A 16886-nucleotide genomic window follows, 5' to 3' on the forward strand; every position below is an offset into this window, starting at 1 on the left:
GAGTGCTGAGATCATTCGACCATTGGTCGTGACATGCAAGGCATATTGCGCGTTTTAGTGAGCTGAAAACGCCGTTATCTTAGAGGGCGCAATAAGGCATGCATACGTTGGTTATGCTAGCGTTTACCTCGCGCATTACTTATGCACACTTCCTTCAGCCGGTAGAGATATTGGAGCGGGCTAAAAGGGGGGGGGGGTAAATAGAGACATTAATGTCAAGGCGGCTGTTTAGTACTTGCGGTTTTGAAGACAGGATGAAGTCTTTCTCCACGCTACCTATTACGCCTCGTCCTCAGCTTGCTGTTGTGCGCGCTGCTCTGCTCATACCGAACCGAAGTGGTTCGTCTCGTTTCCGGGTTACTTTTCAGGATCTGCCTCGAGGGCGGTGCTAACGCTCCCTGCGCATTCCTATTGGGCTAATAGTATTTACTATTGTGTTTAGGACCTTGATGGCTATATTATTCCTAGATTGTAAGCCTCTCTTGATTAAAATGTTCGTTTCAGTAGGTTTCTTAAGAATATACTATCAGGCTTACAAAATAATTTAACTTCTGCACAGCGAATTAGTGACAATAGTCTTTCGTTCACGAGCGGTGTGTTATCAGTCTTTCTGATTCTTAGGGGTAAACTGCAGATAGTTAATACGTGTGGGTCACATTTTAATTGTGCAAATCTCCACAACTAGATTCTTATTGAAATCTTTTTGTCTCTTACAGAGTTGATGTATGGTAAAGTCTCTCATTCATTGATGGGGGTGTTACTGCTATGGTCCATGTGCAGATCGGTCTTGTTGGGGTAAAATAGGCGATGTTCTCTTTGGAAGGAATGCCAGTGTCGTCTCGTTGTGTATATTATAGGGGCAGACTGTTGTTTCCAGGGGTTACTAATTTTCAGATGGCCCTCTTTCGCTTTTATAAGGGATCCTTATTGGGGGTGTCACTGGATTGTATTATCAACTCAGGAATTGATCATGGGGTACTTATTTCCTTGCCACTGTGAGCCAAGGTATATTATCGTTCAGCCCCTCGATATCTGTCTTGAGTCTGTGTACCCATCTCTGCTCTTTTTCAAAAATAATTTTTTCAGCATTGTGATCTTTGTTTGGTAATGTTTCCAGGATTACCCATTGTAGGTCTGATATTGTGTGGCCCTTCTCTAAGTAGTGGGTGGCCATCTTCGTGGTGCTCTTTTTGCACTTGACATTGCTCTTATGTTCGCATAGTCTTTGCTTTGCTTTTCTGCATGTCATTCCGATATAGTTCATCTGACATGGGCATGTAATCATATAGATCAGCAACCCTGTCTAGCTCAACTGAATGGGATGAACTGACCGAAATAAAAAAAGAAAGAGTCAGGACCGCCGTACATGGCATAATTATGACGGAGTACTTGAGAGTGAATGCGGCACCCAGAGGCCTCTGGGTTACCACAGCTCCAAGAATTTTTCTGAAAGATCTAGCATTTAGAAAAGACTGGTCCGCCATTTCATGGAAATGTACAAGAGACTACCTGGTACTGATTATAAAAACAGCCTCAAGATTGGCGGATGAATTAACAATAAAAATCCGTATCTTGGAAACAAATCTAAACAACACGGTCGACATCACCATATACAAAACAAAATTAGATGAAATTAATAAAGAAATGAGTGATTCCCACGAATACTTGGTACAGACCAAGCTACAGAAACTGGCCAAAGAACTCAAGAAGTTCTCTTTAGAAAAAGTGCATCCCTATAGCAGCAAGGACTACAAGGCAGATGACAATGCTTCCAACAATGGGTCAAATAGTAGTGCATCAAGTAACAGTTCTGACCAAGGAGGCAACAATTACAACCCAAGACACTACCAACAAAAGAAAAGAGGTAACCGCCGTGGAGGGAACTCCTGGCGCCCACCTTTCTTCCAAGTGGACAACCAAGGGATGCCCTTCCAGCCGTTCAATCCCCATTTTCAAGGTTGGATGAATCCATACTTCCAAGGCCCACAGATGATGAATCATCAGATGCAACCTCATGGTGGACAAAATTTCCAACCGTGCATTCCTTTTTTAGGGAATGGCCGAACGTCCAAGAGAACACGGAGAAGAGGAGTGACCTGGTCCGACCAGACGAGACAGGTACAAACAAGGAGCGTAACAAAGGCCCAAACAGGAACACCAACGAATCCCTCATCGCGAATCTAACAGACCGAATCTTAACCAAAGATGAGGAAAGCATACTCAACAAGGGATTGGGATATGTTCCCACACCGAAACTGGACGTATTCAAAACTAAGTGTGAAATGGCGGAATTCTGCAGAAAATTGAAATTGAAAGCTTTTTTCAAGGGAGAAGGACCGAGAAAAGAAGGAGATACAACCTTAAAAAAGAAATCTTCCTTCTGCCCTCTAAACTCTCAGGTCCCAATCGAAATCCAGACCTTTGAACAGGCCATTTTCAAGGGGATTGACGATCTGGCTCGAGATATACAGAAACCATTCCAGAACATCACAAGATCAGAACAACTAGCTTTGAATGCACTGACAAGTGATAACAACATAGTCATCAAGCCAGCCGATAAAGGCGGAGGGGTGGTCCTCCTAACCAGTACAGGGTACAACCAACAGTGTATGGACCTTTTGTCTAATGACAAATTCTACAAAATCTTAACAACAGACCCGACACCAAGACTACAGACAACAATAGCTATGATGATTGAAGAAGGGGAGACCAATAACTGGATATCCAAAAAAGAAGGGGATTACCTGAGAACTACAACACCAAGAACCCCATATTTCTACTCCCTTCCCAAGACACACAAAGGACGGATACCACCACCAGGACGCCCAATTGTTTCGGGGATTGGTTCGATTCTTGAACCTCTTTCCCAGTTCGCTGACCAGTATCTGCGACCACTTGTTCAGAGTACTCCAACATATCTGAGGGACACAAGGGACCTCCTGAATCAACTGAAAAACATCGAGTACTCACAAGAGACTATGCTCCTGGTGGGTTTCGATGTTGAAAGTCTATACACCAGCTTACCCCAGGAGAAGACCATGGCGACTCTAGAAGACACGTTGTTTAACATCACATGGTCACATAAAACCCCTAGGCACTTTGTCCTAGAATGTTGCCGGCTGGCCCTGATGGAAAAAAATTTCCAATACAGAGACACACTATACCTACAGTGCCACGGGACCTCGATGGGCAGTACTTTTGCCCCGAGCGTGGCAGGGCTGTACGTGAGCTCCTTTGAGGAGACTCACATTCTCAATGAGACCAACAACCCCTATCATCATTGTATACGTTTTTGGAAACGATACATTGATATTTTTGTGATCTGGGAAGGTGACCATCAAAGTCTGTCAGCATTCCATACCTGGCTGAACCAAAAGGACGAATGTCTACAATTTACTCACTGTGCAGATAACAAGAGCATCGATTTCTTAGACATAACCGTCTATGCTGCAGAGAACACTCTCCACACGCGCACCTTCTTCAAGACGACTGCCAAAAACAGCCTGTTATCCTTTAACAGTTTCCATCCACGCCCGCTACGAGAGAACTTACCTTACAGCCAGTTCCTCAGGCTGCGGCGTAATTGCAGCAACCCCGGAGAATATAGAGCACAAGCAAATGACCTCTGTAAAAAACTAGAGAGTCGGGATTACCCAAAAAAGATCATCAACAATTGCAAAAAACGTGCTAGGAATCAGAACAGAGAAGCACTCCTTGAGATCGTACCAAAGAAACCCGTTGAAGAAATACTTACGTGTGTTACCACGTACAGCCCAATGACAAACAATGTAAAAAAGATGGTCAATAAGAACTGGCGGATACTGACATCGGGTGATCTGACCTGGCAAAAACCAAGATTCGCAAACAAAAGGAGTAGGAACCTGAAAGACATCTTGGTCCATACGAGGCCACCCCCAAAGATACCGAAAGAGAATCTCAACCCATGGGGCAATCCACAAGTGAAAGGTCACTATCCATGTGGCTCATGCTCAGTCTGCAACCTTACAAGAGCAACAAAAGAACTGCAACTCTTACCGGGTTTTAAATGGACTCTGAACAGCCATACAAACTGCAACACCACCCACGTGATCTATATGATTACATGCCCATGTAAGATGAACTATATCGGAATGACATGCAGAAAAGCAAAGCAAAGACTATGCGAACATAAGAGCAATGTCAAGTGCAAAAAGAGCACCACGAAGATGGCCACCCACTACTTAGAGAAGGGCCACACAATATCAGACCTACAATGGGTAATCCTGGAAACATTACCAAACAAAGATCACAATGCTGAAAAAATTCTTTTTGAAAAAGAGCAGAGATGGGTACACAGACTCAAGACAGATATCGAGGGGCTGAACGATAATATACCTTGGCTCACAGTGGCAAGGAAATAAGTACCCCATGATCAATTCCTGAGTTGATAATACAATCCAGTGACACCCCCAATAAGGATCCCTTATAAAAGCGAAAGAGGGCCATCTGAAAATTAGTAACCCCTGGAAACAACAGTCTGCCCCTATAATATACACAGCGAGACGACACTGGCATTCCTTCCAAAGAGAACATCGCCTATTTTACCCCAACAAGACCGATCTGCACATGGACCATAGCAGTAACACCCCCATCAATGAATGAGAGACTTTACCATACATCAACTCTGTAAGAGACAAAAAGATTTCAATAAGAATCTAGTTGTGGAGATTTGCACAATTAAAATGTGACCCACACGTATTAACTATCTGCAGTTTACCCCTAAGAATCAGAAAGACTGATAACACACCGCTCGTGAACGAAAGACTATTGTCACTAATTCGCTGTGCAGAAGTTAAATTATTTTGTAAGCCTGATAGTATATTCTTAAGAAACCTACTGAAACGAACATTTTAATCAAGAGAGGCTTACAAACTAGGAATAATATAGCCATCAAGGTCCTAAACACAATAGTAAATACTATTAGCCCAATAGGAATGCGCAGGGAGCGTTAGCACCGCCCTCGAGGCTGATCCTGAAAAGTAACCCGGAAACGAGACGAACCACTTCCGGTTCGGTATGAGCAGAGCAGCGCGCACAACAGCAAGCTGAGGACGAGGCGTAATAGGTAGCGTGGAGAAAGACTTCATCCTGTCTTCAAAACCGCAAGTACTAAACAGCCGCCTTGACATTAATGTCTCTATTTACCCCCCCCCCCCTTTTAGCCCGCTCCAATATCTCTACCGGCTGAAGGAAGTGTGCATAAGTAATGCGCGAGGTAAACGCTAGCATAACCAACGTATGCATGCCTTATTGCGCCCTCTAAGATAACGGCGTTTTCAGCTCACTAAAACGCGCAATATGCCTTGCATGTCACGACCAATGGTCGAATGATCTCAGCACTTGCCCTGATAGAAATTGATGAGAATTCACTACCATCAGTGTCACAAGAATCCACAATGAATATGAATGCACAATACTATTTTAAATATACCCTGTCCCTCTGGAAGCATGCTATAGGACGGTGCCTGAGTATGGAGAGGATGAGAGAGTTGACACTCAAGTGAACGTTAACGGTCTTAAAGTATTGCCATTTTGTAGTTGTTTATTGGCGAAATTTACAGCGGTAAACCTGCTGTGGGTGTGTGTCCCCCCCCCCACCCCGTGTGTGTGTGTTACAATTCTGTGTTTACTCATTACAGGTACCATAAGACCTCCAAGACATAGGAACAGGTCAATAACCTTTTTCTTCTCACTTTTGAACACTGTATTATGTTTTTGCACGTTAATTCACGGTCCTGATGAATGCCCGTAAGTCCTAGAAATAAGGCAATTGAGGCAGAAACATGTCGACCAATCTTTTAACCCCCTTTTTACTCAAAGTGCAACTGTAACTCATAAACCAGTAAAACCGGATGCACTACTATTGAGTTTACCAGACCCAAAATCAGATCTATAAAATTTTTGTCTTCCTGGTTTTTGGTCTTTTTATCTCTGGCTCACTACTGCACCAACCTTGGGTAAATACCTCCTGGTGGAGGCTGCATAACCTAAGTAGACCTAATGATTATGCACACACGTGAAATATAAGCGGAGAATCAAGATATACCGCTTTAAGACACCACCATACCCATCACGTGCCTGAGGGTCTTAATATTGGGACAGAAAATCCCTTCGACCATCCTGCAGACCTAAGGTTGATCAGGACAAGTGATCCTTTCTCCCTTGATTATATCACCCCCTCTGCCAGACAGTTCCACTCCTCGACTCCGCCAGGCACCACCCGATCTCCCCTGCTGCAGGAGCACCAACAATGTCAACTGGCTCCAAGGCACAGCCGCTGCAAAGGGTCCCTTATCTCTCCACAATCCCCTCAACGCTAGGCAGCCGCCATTTGCTGGCCGCGGGCGCAATCCGGTCCGTAGCGGGCCGCCGGGCTCCCCGGCTCCACCAGCGGCGATCCCCACGCGAGTTAGATGCGGTCGAGGTCCGGGGGGGGGGGGGGGGGGGGTGCGGGGCTCCTCAACTCAGGAGCACCGTTTTTAATAACAAAGTGCCAGGATATTGCAGGATTTTAAAACGCTATGGCAGGAGCTGGACTCAAACACATCTAGCCAGCCATTTTGTTAAGCCACGCCCCCCCTATATGCCCTCACTTGAGGAAAATACAACTGAGTTCCTATGGGTGTTTGGGCACCAGAAGAAAGGGCAACTACAGATGTTGGACATGAGACTGAGCTCCACAACTTAAACTGGCACTATCTCGGAGGTGGCTCTCTAAGTTGCACAAGATGGCTCGCAGACAAGGGGACTCTCCATTAGTCAGGAACATGTAGACAATTTGGCAAAGGGCCAGCCAAGTAGCATGGATAGACACAAAGGGTGCCTCTCAGTGCAACACAGATATGGAAATAAACTAAGATCTAATCAGTTATGGTGGACATGGTTGAGAAGAGTTGGGTTTAGCTGCAGTTGGGCGGGGATCAAACAACTGATATGCTGGTCTGTTATAAGATTCTTATGCACCGCTCCGTGGGATGTGTACATCACCATTTGTTGTTTTAAAAGCAACATGGTCACCTCCAGTTTTTCCTGGTACATGATGTGATTCCGACTGAAAGTGCAATGGGTTCCTGCTAACCAGGATTCCAGTGCTGGAGTTCTTTCCCAAAACTGCACAACTGCTCCCCCTATTGGCAAAACCTTTATCACCCTCTGCAAGTCCCTAGTAAATGGTACCCGGGTGCCTGAGGTGCTAAAGAGGGTCCGTAAGGGCTGCTGCACGAATTGTACCACCCTAAGGGACCCCTCAGCAAGCACATGCACAATTGCCATTGCAGGATGCTCGTCTTGGTGCACACAAAAGTGAAAACACCCTATGTCACCCATCCCTGTGTGCCATGTCCCCTACCACTAAATATGATATTTGTAAGTCAACCCTACAGCAGGTATGTCAGCCCTAAGGCAGGGTGCATAATATTGTATGTGACGGCATACCTGCATGAGCAGAAATGCCCAAACTCCTTCCACTCCCTCCCATGAGATGACTTGCAGATTAACCTGCCAGAGCAAGGGAGCTTCAAAGCAGCTCCTCTGTCATTGGTTTAAAACTCCGGTTTCTCTCCTAGGAGAGGATGCCAACCCCCCGCACCTCCCTACCCCCCCCCCCGTCCGGCTCCACTTTTCGCAGGACAGACATAAAGATTAGATTCGGAGGGGTGCCCACATTCAGCCAGCTCCACATTTATGGTGGGGCAGGTTATGTGGCCCCCTCTCGTCAGTATCCTCAATCTTATCTTGGAGAAAATTAACCAAACTGGGTCAGGGTTATGCCCACTTCCAAACGGAAGTAGTCATATGAGGGTGTAGCCGCCATGGAGATAAGCAGCCTATTGACTACTACCTGGCACTCCATATAAAGCCCCTCAATTCAGTAGTTAGGAGAGCCCCTGGCACCAGAGGAGATCCTGCCAACTTAAGAAGAGAGAGGAAACCAAAGAGCCAGAAAAGCAGAGAAGACTGAAGAGTGCACCTAAGTTAGCCCCAATCCCCTGGACTACCTCAGGAACCGCCAAAACCAGACAACTGAAGCAACCACTGCACCAGTCACCTCTGGTCCGAGTAGAAGTGGGCCAACGGTGCCAACAAATCTATCCAGACCTCGAGTCCATCATGCTTTCACTTCTCCTGGACTGCACGCAGGCCCCGCTCTACCGCGACTGCTCCGGTAAGGAACAACCAGACACCTAAAGAAACCTCTGCATCAGTCGGCCTTGGAGAAAAGGACCAAAGGTGTTTATCACTTCCACCACAAGCATCGCAAGGCTAGACACCACTCGCTGGTTCATCCAGACTGGCTTCCTAGCCAGAACCTGCAGCCTCTTCTTACAGAGACCGATCCCTATTGAAATGCATTGGGCTTCTGATCTAGTTTTGCACCCGGCCGCCCTCGTGCCGCTGATGGTGTACTACTGGTGCTGCCTTGGACCTTGCCCACCACTCACCAACCCATGGAGATTGGTCCTGTAAGTCGATGTACTGTATCTGGTTAAAGAGCTTCTTCTTCCTTCCATATGATAACATTGCTGAACTTAGAAATTGCACTGTGTCTACTTTTTAAAGTGAAAAGAATTTATATTTGAATACGTACTTACCTGACGATTTTTTTTTTGATGCCCAAGCATATATAAAGATACTTGCTATTTTTATACTCCTTCAGTATTGTTGTCATTTATTGAGTGTTAAGCCCATGTGCAATTTTAGGTTACTGACCGCCTGCGCCGACGACCTCGCGCCCCTAAAGAACCCTCCCAGCAGACCCAGAAGCAAGAAGGCATCCTGGTTCACCGACGACCTCAAGGACTCCAAGAAGACCTGCCGCACCCTCGAGAAAGCCTGGCTCCTCGACCGGACCACCGACAACATGACCGCCCTCAAACACGCTACTCGCAAGCACCACCAGCTCATCCGCACCACCAAGAAGAAATCCCTGAAGGAACGACTGGACAACAACGCCCACGATAGCAAAGAGCTCTTCACTATCGTCAAGGAGTTGCACCGGCACCAACGACATCACTCCGTCACAAGACCTCTGCGACTCCCTCGCCTCATTCTTCCACCGCAAGATCACCGACATCCACAACAGCTTCGGCGCCCCACCCACGCACCCAACCGTCGAACCAACGCCCCCCACCGCCACCCTTCGCACCTGGACCACGGTGACCACCGAAGACACAGCCCGCACGATGAACACCATCCACTCCGGATCACCGACCGAACCCTGCCCACACCACGTCTTCAACAAGGCCGACTCCACCATCGCACCCCAACTCCGGAACATCATCAACGCCTCCATCAACACCGCCACCTTCCCGGAAAGCTGGCAGCACGCCGAGATCAGCGCCCCCCTGAAGAAACCTACAGCGGACCCCACCGATCTCAAAAACTTCCGCCCCATCTCGCTCCTCCCTTTTCCTGCTAAAGTCATCGAGAAGATCGTCAACAGACAGCTGACCGCCTTCCTCGAGACGAACGGATCCCTCGACCCCTCGCAGTCCGGCTTCAGAGCCAACCACAGCACCGAGACCGCCCTCATCGCAGCCACCGACGACATACGGACCCTGCTCGACAAGGGGGAAACAGTGGCCCTCATCCTCCTGGACCTCTCCGCTGCGTTCGACATGGTCTGCCACCGCACCCTAGTCCAGCGCCTCAGCAACATCGGTATCCAAGAGAAGGCACTGGAGTGGATCATCTCGTTCCTCGCCGGAAGAACACAAAGAGTCCACCTCCCCCCGTTTCGCTCCGAGGCCACCGAACTAATCTGCGGCGTCCCGCAAGGATCTTCACTCAGCCCCACCCTCTTCAACATCTACATGAAACCTCTCGCAGCCATCGCACGCCAGCACACCCTCAACATCATCTCTTACGCCGACGACACCCAGCTGATCCTCTCCCTCACCAGAGACCCCGACACCGCCAGAACCTGCCTACACGAAGGGATGAAAGACGTCGCCGAGCGGATGAAGGACAGCCGCCTGAAACTGAACTCGGACAAGATGGAAGTCCTCATCCTGGGATCTTCGCCCTCCGCCTGGGACGACTGGTGGCCCCCAGCCCTGGGCACCGCACCCAAGCCAACCGACCACGCACGCAACCTGGGCTTCATCATGGACCCCTCCCTCTCGATGACCAGACAAGTCAACGCCGTCTCTTCATCGTGCTTCAACACCCTGCGTATGCTTCGCAAGATCTTCCGCTGGATCCCGACCGAGACCAGGAAGACTGCAAGATCTTCCGCTGGATCCCGACCGAGACCAGGAAGACTGTCACCCAGGCACTCGTCACCAGCCGACTGGACTACGGAAACGCCCTCTACGCCGGAACCACAGCCAAGCTACAGAAAAGACTCCAGCGCATCCAGAACGCCTCCGCCCGACTCATCCTGGATGTACCCCGACGCAGCCACATCTCCAGCCACCTGAGGAATCTGCACTGGCTCCCCGTCGACAAGAGGATCACGTTCCGGCTCCTCACCCACGCACACAAATCTCTCCACGACCTGGGCCCCAAGTACCTCAACGACCGCCTGACCTTCTAAACGCCCACCCGCCAGCTACAGTCCACCAGCCTCGCCCTCGCAGCCGTACCACGCATCCAAAAAGCCACCGCCGGAGGAAGATCCTTCTCTTACCTGGCTGCCAAGACTTGGAACTCCCTCCCCATCCACCTTCGGCTGACCCAGGACCATCTCGCCTTCAGGAAACAACTCAAGACCTGGCTGTTCGAGCAGTAGCATACCCCTCCCCCCAAGCGCCTTGAGACCCTCCCGGGTGAGTAGTGCGCTATACAAATGGCATGATTGAATGATTGATTGACTTTAGAAGTCTGCAAGCCCGGGACCAAAAATACAGGTGCCCAGCTATCTATCACAAAACAACCTGGTTTTTTGAGGGGGATCTCCTGCGTTTTTAGTCCCAGGTTCAGCGTCCATCTAGAGAAACCTACCAAACTCCGACATTTCTGAAATCTAGACACCCTGGGGAGTCCAGAGAGGTGTGGCTAGCGTGGATCTCGCAACATTTCCCTACCCAGAGTCCGCTGCAAACCTTAAATTTAGCTTTAAAAAAAAAATATCAAATTTTCCTCACTTTTCTGTGTGGAAATGCTGTGTGATCACCGGGCCGCCACAAACTTCCTACCACCCAGCGTTCCCCTGTGTCTCCCAATAAAAATGGTACCTCACTTGTGTTTGTAGGCCTAGTGCCCGCAACAGGAAATGGCCCAAAACGTACTGTGGAGACTTCAAAATTATAGATTACAAAACCACCTGGTTTTGAGAGGGAGTCACCTCCATTTTTGGTCACGGACTCAACTGCCATCTAGGGAAACCTATCAAACCCAGACATTTCTGAAAACTAGACACTTAGGGAAGTACAGGGAAACATGGCTTAAGTAGCTCTTTAGCTAAAAAAAAATATATATATTTTCATCACTTCTCTGTGTAGTAAAGTTGTGGGATCACGTGGCCGCCACAAATTTCCTACCACCCAGCGGTAAACCCAGGTCTCCTGATAAAAATGGTACCTCACTTGTGTAAGTGGGCCAAGTACTCGCAACAGGCAAGGGCCCAAAACGTATTGTGGAGACATCAAAATTACCTACACACAAAAAGACCATGACTCGGCGGCCATCTAGGTAAATCTACCAAACCCACATATTTCTGAAAACTAAGCAGCCGGTGGAGTACAGGGAGGTACAGCTTGTATGGACCCCTCAACGTTTTCCTATTCAGAATCCCCTGTAAACCTCAAGTTTAGCTGAAAAAAAAATCACAATACATTTGCCAATAGTTAGAAGTTACAGGGGAAAATGATGGCACAAATGGCTGTTTTTTCAACTCAAGTTCAATATTTTTTTTTCAACTGTTAGTTTCTATAGGAAAACATTAAAGGATCTACACAAATAACCCCTTGCTAAATTCAGAATGTTGTCTACTTGGATTTCCAATGCAAATCGGTCTCGTCTTTGGGACCTTATAAATATTTAGCCATGCAGCACATTATGCAGGGTGCTGTAATATCTACTGTTTAACATGGAGGCTTCGACATTAATAGGCACATTACTATATTATACAAGGTTTATAATATTTACAAAACAGTTGCAGCGGCTCTGTTAGAGTGGAAACGACCTAGGTAAACACCTCAACACTTAAGGCCAAGTTTATGCTAGCAGCCGACATTTGTATCAAGTTAGTTTCAAATGTCGTAGTGCTTCAGTGATTTTTCTATGCTCACAATACTAAAACATTTAACCAAATAGTGGGGCCTTTGCTTTTTTGTTTTTAACCAACAAACAGGCTTCCAGCCAAAATCCATCATCACAGGATGGCAGAGACTTAATTTTTTACAAAACATGACTTTTCTGGGTTGTCTGCCAAATAATTATGAAAGTGTTGCTGCACATGATTCAGTTTCAAATCTTTTGATATGTAGCACATCTGAGCATACAAAGTTGAAACAAACATGGCACAATATGGGCCAGCTCGAAACTATCAAGACCGAAGTCACTGGAGCCAGTGACCAGGCTGCGCTGCAGGTACTCCTGTACACAGAATGAAAGTTGAAGCTGTGCAGCTGCGAATACTTGGCAGAAAATAAACATTTCATCTTTCTCTTTGTTCGCTAAAAATAAGCAACCGGTGGTCTCCAAACACACATTTTATGCTAAAACCAGTCTTTTGCAGGTAGAGGTTAAGCAAAACGTCACTTATTCCGTTGTACTGCATGAGACAGTTCTGTGGAAAGATAGTTTTACTGCACTATATGGACCCTTTTCTGGGCAAGCGGAGGGAATGTTCAGCATAAAAACGCTACTGTCTGTTTTATAGAACTCTTGAACTGGAGACTGCAAAGTAAATTGCATGGCACGGACCCGACAAAAGACATTTTTGAGTTACATAATTAGATCATGACACAGGACACATTTTAAATAGTGAGTTGTGAAAAGAGAATACAACATTCCTTTTTGTGAAAATATTTCCCAATAGTTCTGAAAAAAACATTTTAACATTTTATTTTTCACCCACATGTTTTGAATCCGCAGTGGTGCATTTTTACGTGGATCAGGGGAGGGAAGCTAGTGGTCTATTGATCCAACAAGTCTCTGTTTGCTGACTTTCCAGGAGATGTCTGTTTTATGCTGGCAAATGAACCTGCTTAGAGCTTTTGTTTCAAAGTAAACCAGGTATGGGAACACATGGAGAGAAATAATGTCTTTCAGCGGTAAATGGTATAGTCCAAAGCTCTGTCTTTAATATAAAATCAGGGCATTCAGTGGTCATATCACTGAAAATACAATATTTGAAAAAAATATTATTGTCTACGGGTGCTCGTGAAAGACAATTTCAATGAACTGGAATCTAGAATGCTAAAGCAATTCTGGTATTTTACGGACCTCTACTGGTCGTTTTCTATCAAGACAGTGAAATAGAGGCAGTTGAACAAGCAGAAAGCAATTCTGGTATTTTACTAGCATTTACTAGTCGTTTTCAACCAAGACAGTTAAATAGAGGAAGTTGAACAGAAAAAAAAGTCCCTAATTTAAAGCAGACAAGTCTTAGGGCTGATCTCCAGAGCCCACAAAGTACATACACATAAGTATATACTAAAGTATAAACAAGAGGTCTCGAATGCTCAACCTAAAAATGGACTATGTCCCAGTAAAATGACGAAACTGTAGAAAATGTTTGACAAAAGTAGGCCTGTCCCTGAAAACTCGGAATATGGTGATTTCGGCACCTCAAACCCTTTATTTATTTATTTATTTATAATTACACTTGATTAAGCGCACAGCTACCCGAAGGTTTCCCGGCGCTAGAGCAGACAGAAGGTATACAAGGTGAGAGGAGCATCGGATCAGCAGATTACATATTAAATAGCCAGGTCTTAATTCCCTTGCGGAAAGTCAAAAAACACATTTCAGATCGTAAGAATAAAGGTAGAGAGTTCCAAAGAGAGGGTGCTAACAAGGAAAAAGACCGACCTCCCATTTTCGCTCTCTTGACACGTGGTACTTTGACTTTATTTTGGGTGGAGGACCTAAGTGTGCGTGAGGGGACATAGTGCTGCACTAAAACAGATAAATAGTGTGGGGCTTTCCCTGTCAGGATTTTGTGCATAAGGCACAAAGCCTTGAATTTTACCCTATTTTCAATCCGCAGCCAATGCAGTTTGCGCATGTGAGACGAGGTCGATGTTCTAGCAGGAAGGTTACAAATAAGGCGAACAGCCATATTTTGTGCCACCTGGTACTTCCTAGTTACCTCCTTACAGGCACCCAAGAGTAAGATGTTCCCGTAGTCCAGGCGTGAGATGACCAGAGCCTGGACTACCGTCCTCAGGGTGTCAACAGGCAGCATCCATGTGATTTTCCTCAGCCACCTGATGATGGTAGTACAGGTGGCGGAGACTTTCACGACGTGCTGCCTGAAGGACAATTTATTGTCAAGGAGGACCCCAAGATTACGAGCAAGCGTAGTTGGGGTGGGGAGAGGACCCATCTCAGATGGCCAATGTTGTGGGCCCCATAGCGAGATGTCTTGGCCAAACAGAAGTAGTTCTGTTTTGTCCCCATTTAATTTTAATTTGTGATGGAGCATCCATGCAGATATTTGTCGAAGTCCATTTTGGAGAGAGGAAGGAGAAGAATTTTTATTGGTGGAGAGTGAATAGATGACTTGAGTGTCATCGGCGTAAGAGTAAATCGTGAGACCAGCCTGTTCCGCCAAGAAAGCCAGGGGTCTCACATACAAATTAAAAAAAAGGGGGCTAAGGATAGACCCTTGTGGAACACCGTGTTTAGGGGGGAAGATTGATGAAACGGATGTAGGGGAAAATACTTGAAACGTGCGATCAGAAAGAAAATTAGCAATCCAGGCCAGGGCGGGACCACCGACACCCACAGATTTCAAGGTGGACAACAAGATGGAATGGGAGAAGGTGTCAAATGCGGCACTCAAATCAAGTAATATGAGCGCCACTGACTCCCCATTGTCCACCTTTAGTCTAATGGATTCCGACACACCAAGAAGAGTGGTTTCAGTGGTAAAACCAGCCCTGAACCCGGATTGAGAGCCATGAAGAAGATTAGAAGATACAACATGAGAGGTAAGTAAAGAATTGACATGTTTTTCCAAGATTTTGGAAAAACATGAAAGCAAAGAGATGGGGCGGAAATTCGATGGGATGTTAGGATCTGCGTTGGCCTTTTTTAATAATGGAACCGCCATAGCATGTTTCCATTCATTGGGAACAATAGCTTCGGTTAAAGACGCGTTCAAAACCTTCAGGATGATATTAAGTAGATCTGGATCTTTGTTGGTACCATTTGCAGGGAAAACCCAGACGCTTTATTTTGCAGCACTTTTTCCCCCATTGGCCAAAAACGAATAGTTTTCTTACCTGTCGGTGTAGTTTTGCAGCTTGAAGATCTTTCTGGATTCACTATGCTGTGCATTACTCCGCGGTCTTGTTGCTGGGTCCGGATTCGTAGTCTTTTCTTTGTTTTTTATTTTTTTTTCGTAGCCCAGGTGGGCGTCGGCGTCACACCTCCTTGGGTGCATTTCCGGTGACGTCGGCATGCTTCCTGCGGAAGCTCCCACTGCCATCTTCGGGTTCTTTTTTTCCGTGTTTCTTTCGTTTCCGAAGTAATGGCAATGTTCTATTCAGGTGATATTTTACCGCTTGTACTTTTAAAAGTTTCCCCCTTTTTTTTTTATTTAACCACCTCTTCTCTCTCCAGCCTCATCTTTCTGGCGGAGGTGGGTGGGTTCGCTAGTGAATCCAGAAAGATCTTCAAGCTGCAAAACTACACCGACAGGTAAGAAAACTATTCGTTTTGCAGCGTGAATCTTTCTGGATTCACTATGCTGTGCATAGATTTTGTAGCGGTTTCTCATCTCTGTGGCGGCTGGGTGGAAGATGAGCGTTGGTTGTAGAATATGTGCTGGAGCACCTTTTGTCCGACTTGTGCTTCCTTGTTCATCTGTATATCCACACAGTAGTGCTTCGTGAACGTGTGCACCGAAGCCCATGTTGCCGCCAGGCATATGTCCTCTATGGGTGTGTTAGCCAGGAAGGCTATTGTAGCACCCTTATTCCTAGTGGAGTGGGCACGTGTCCCCTCTGCCAGCTCTTGTCCTGCACCTTTGTGGCAGAGTTGAATTGTCTGTGCGATCCATCGTGCAATAGTCTTTTTGGTTACGGCCTTTCCCATGAAACTGTTGGCGAATGACACGAAGAACTGTTTTGTCTTCCTGTGTCCCTTCGTCCTCTCAATGTAGTGCATGACTGCCCTTCTGGCGTCCAGGGTGTGCAGAGCTCGCTCTGCGCTAGTTGTTGGTTTTTGGAAAAAACTCGGCATCTGTATAGACTGGTTCATGTGGAATTTGGATACCACTTTCGGCATGAAGTGTGGGTCAGTCCTCATCACACCCCTATCATTGTGTATTTGTATGTAGGGTTCTTGTAGCGTTAGCGCCTGGAGCTCGCTTACTCTGCGTAAGGATGTTATTGCAACCAGGAAAGCTGTTTTCATAGTTAGCATCTTCAGGGAGGCTTTGTGAAATGTCTCAAAGGGCTCTTTCATGAGTTCCGTGAGGACTATGTTCAAGTTCCATGCCGGTGGCGGCACCCGCTTGGGTGGTGCGATCCTTTTTGCTCCTTCCAGGAATCTCTTCACCACCTGTGATGTGAAGAAACTCCTGCACGTCTCTCCCCTTGTGTAGGCGACTATCGCTGCCAAGTGAACTCTAACGAGGATGAGCTAAGGTTCTTCTCCAGCAAGTGTGTTAGGTACCTTAGCACCGTGGAGTCCTTCTTCATTTTAGTGTGAAGTCTTTCTTTTCTGCA

General features: G+C 46.6%; 1 protein-coding gene across 1 annotated transcript in view; it reads right to left on the bottom strand.

Moving 5' to 3' along the window:
- The window catches only part of NCAPH (non-SMC condensin I complex subunit H), a 394040-nt gene that overhangs the window by 284780 nt on the left and 92374 nt on the right, over window positions 1–16886 (bottom strand). The window lies entirely within an intron of this gene.

Source organism: Lissotriton helveticus, chromosome 11 (assembly GCF_964261635.1).
Source record: "Lissotriton helveticus chromosome 11, aLisHel1.1, whole genome shotgun sequence".
Taxonomy (NCBI): Eukaryota; Metazoa; Chordata; class Amphibia; order Caudata; family Salamandridae; genus Lissotriton; species Lissotriton helveticus.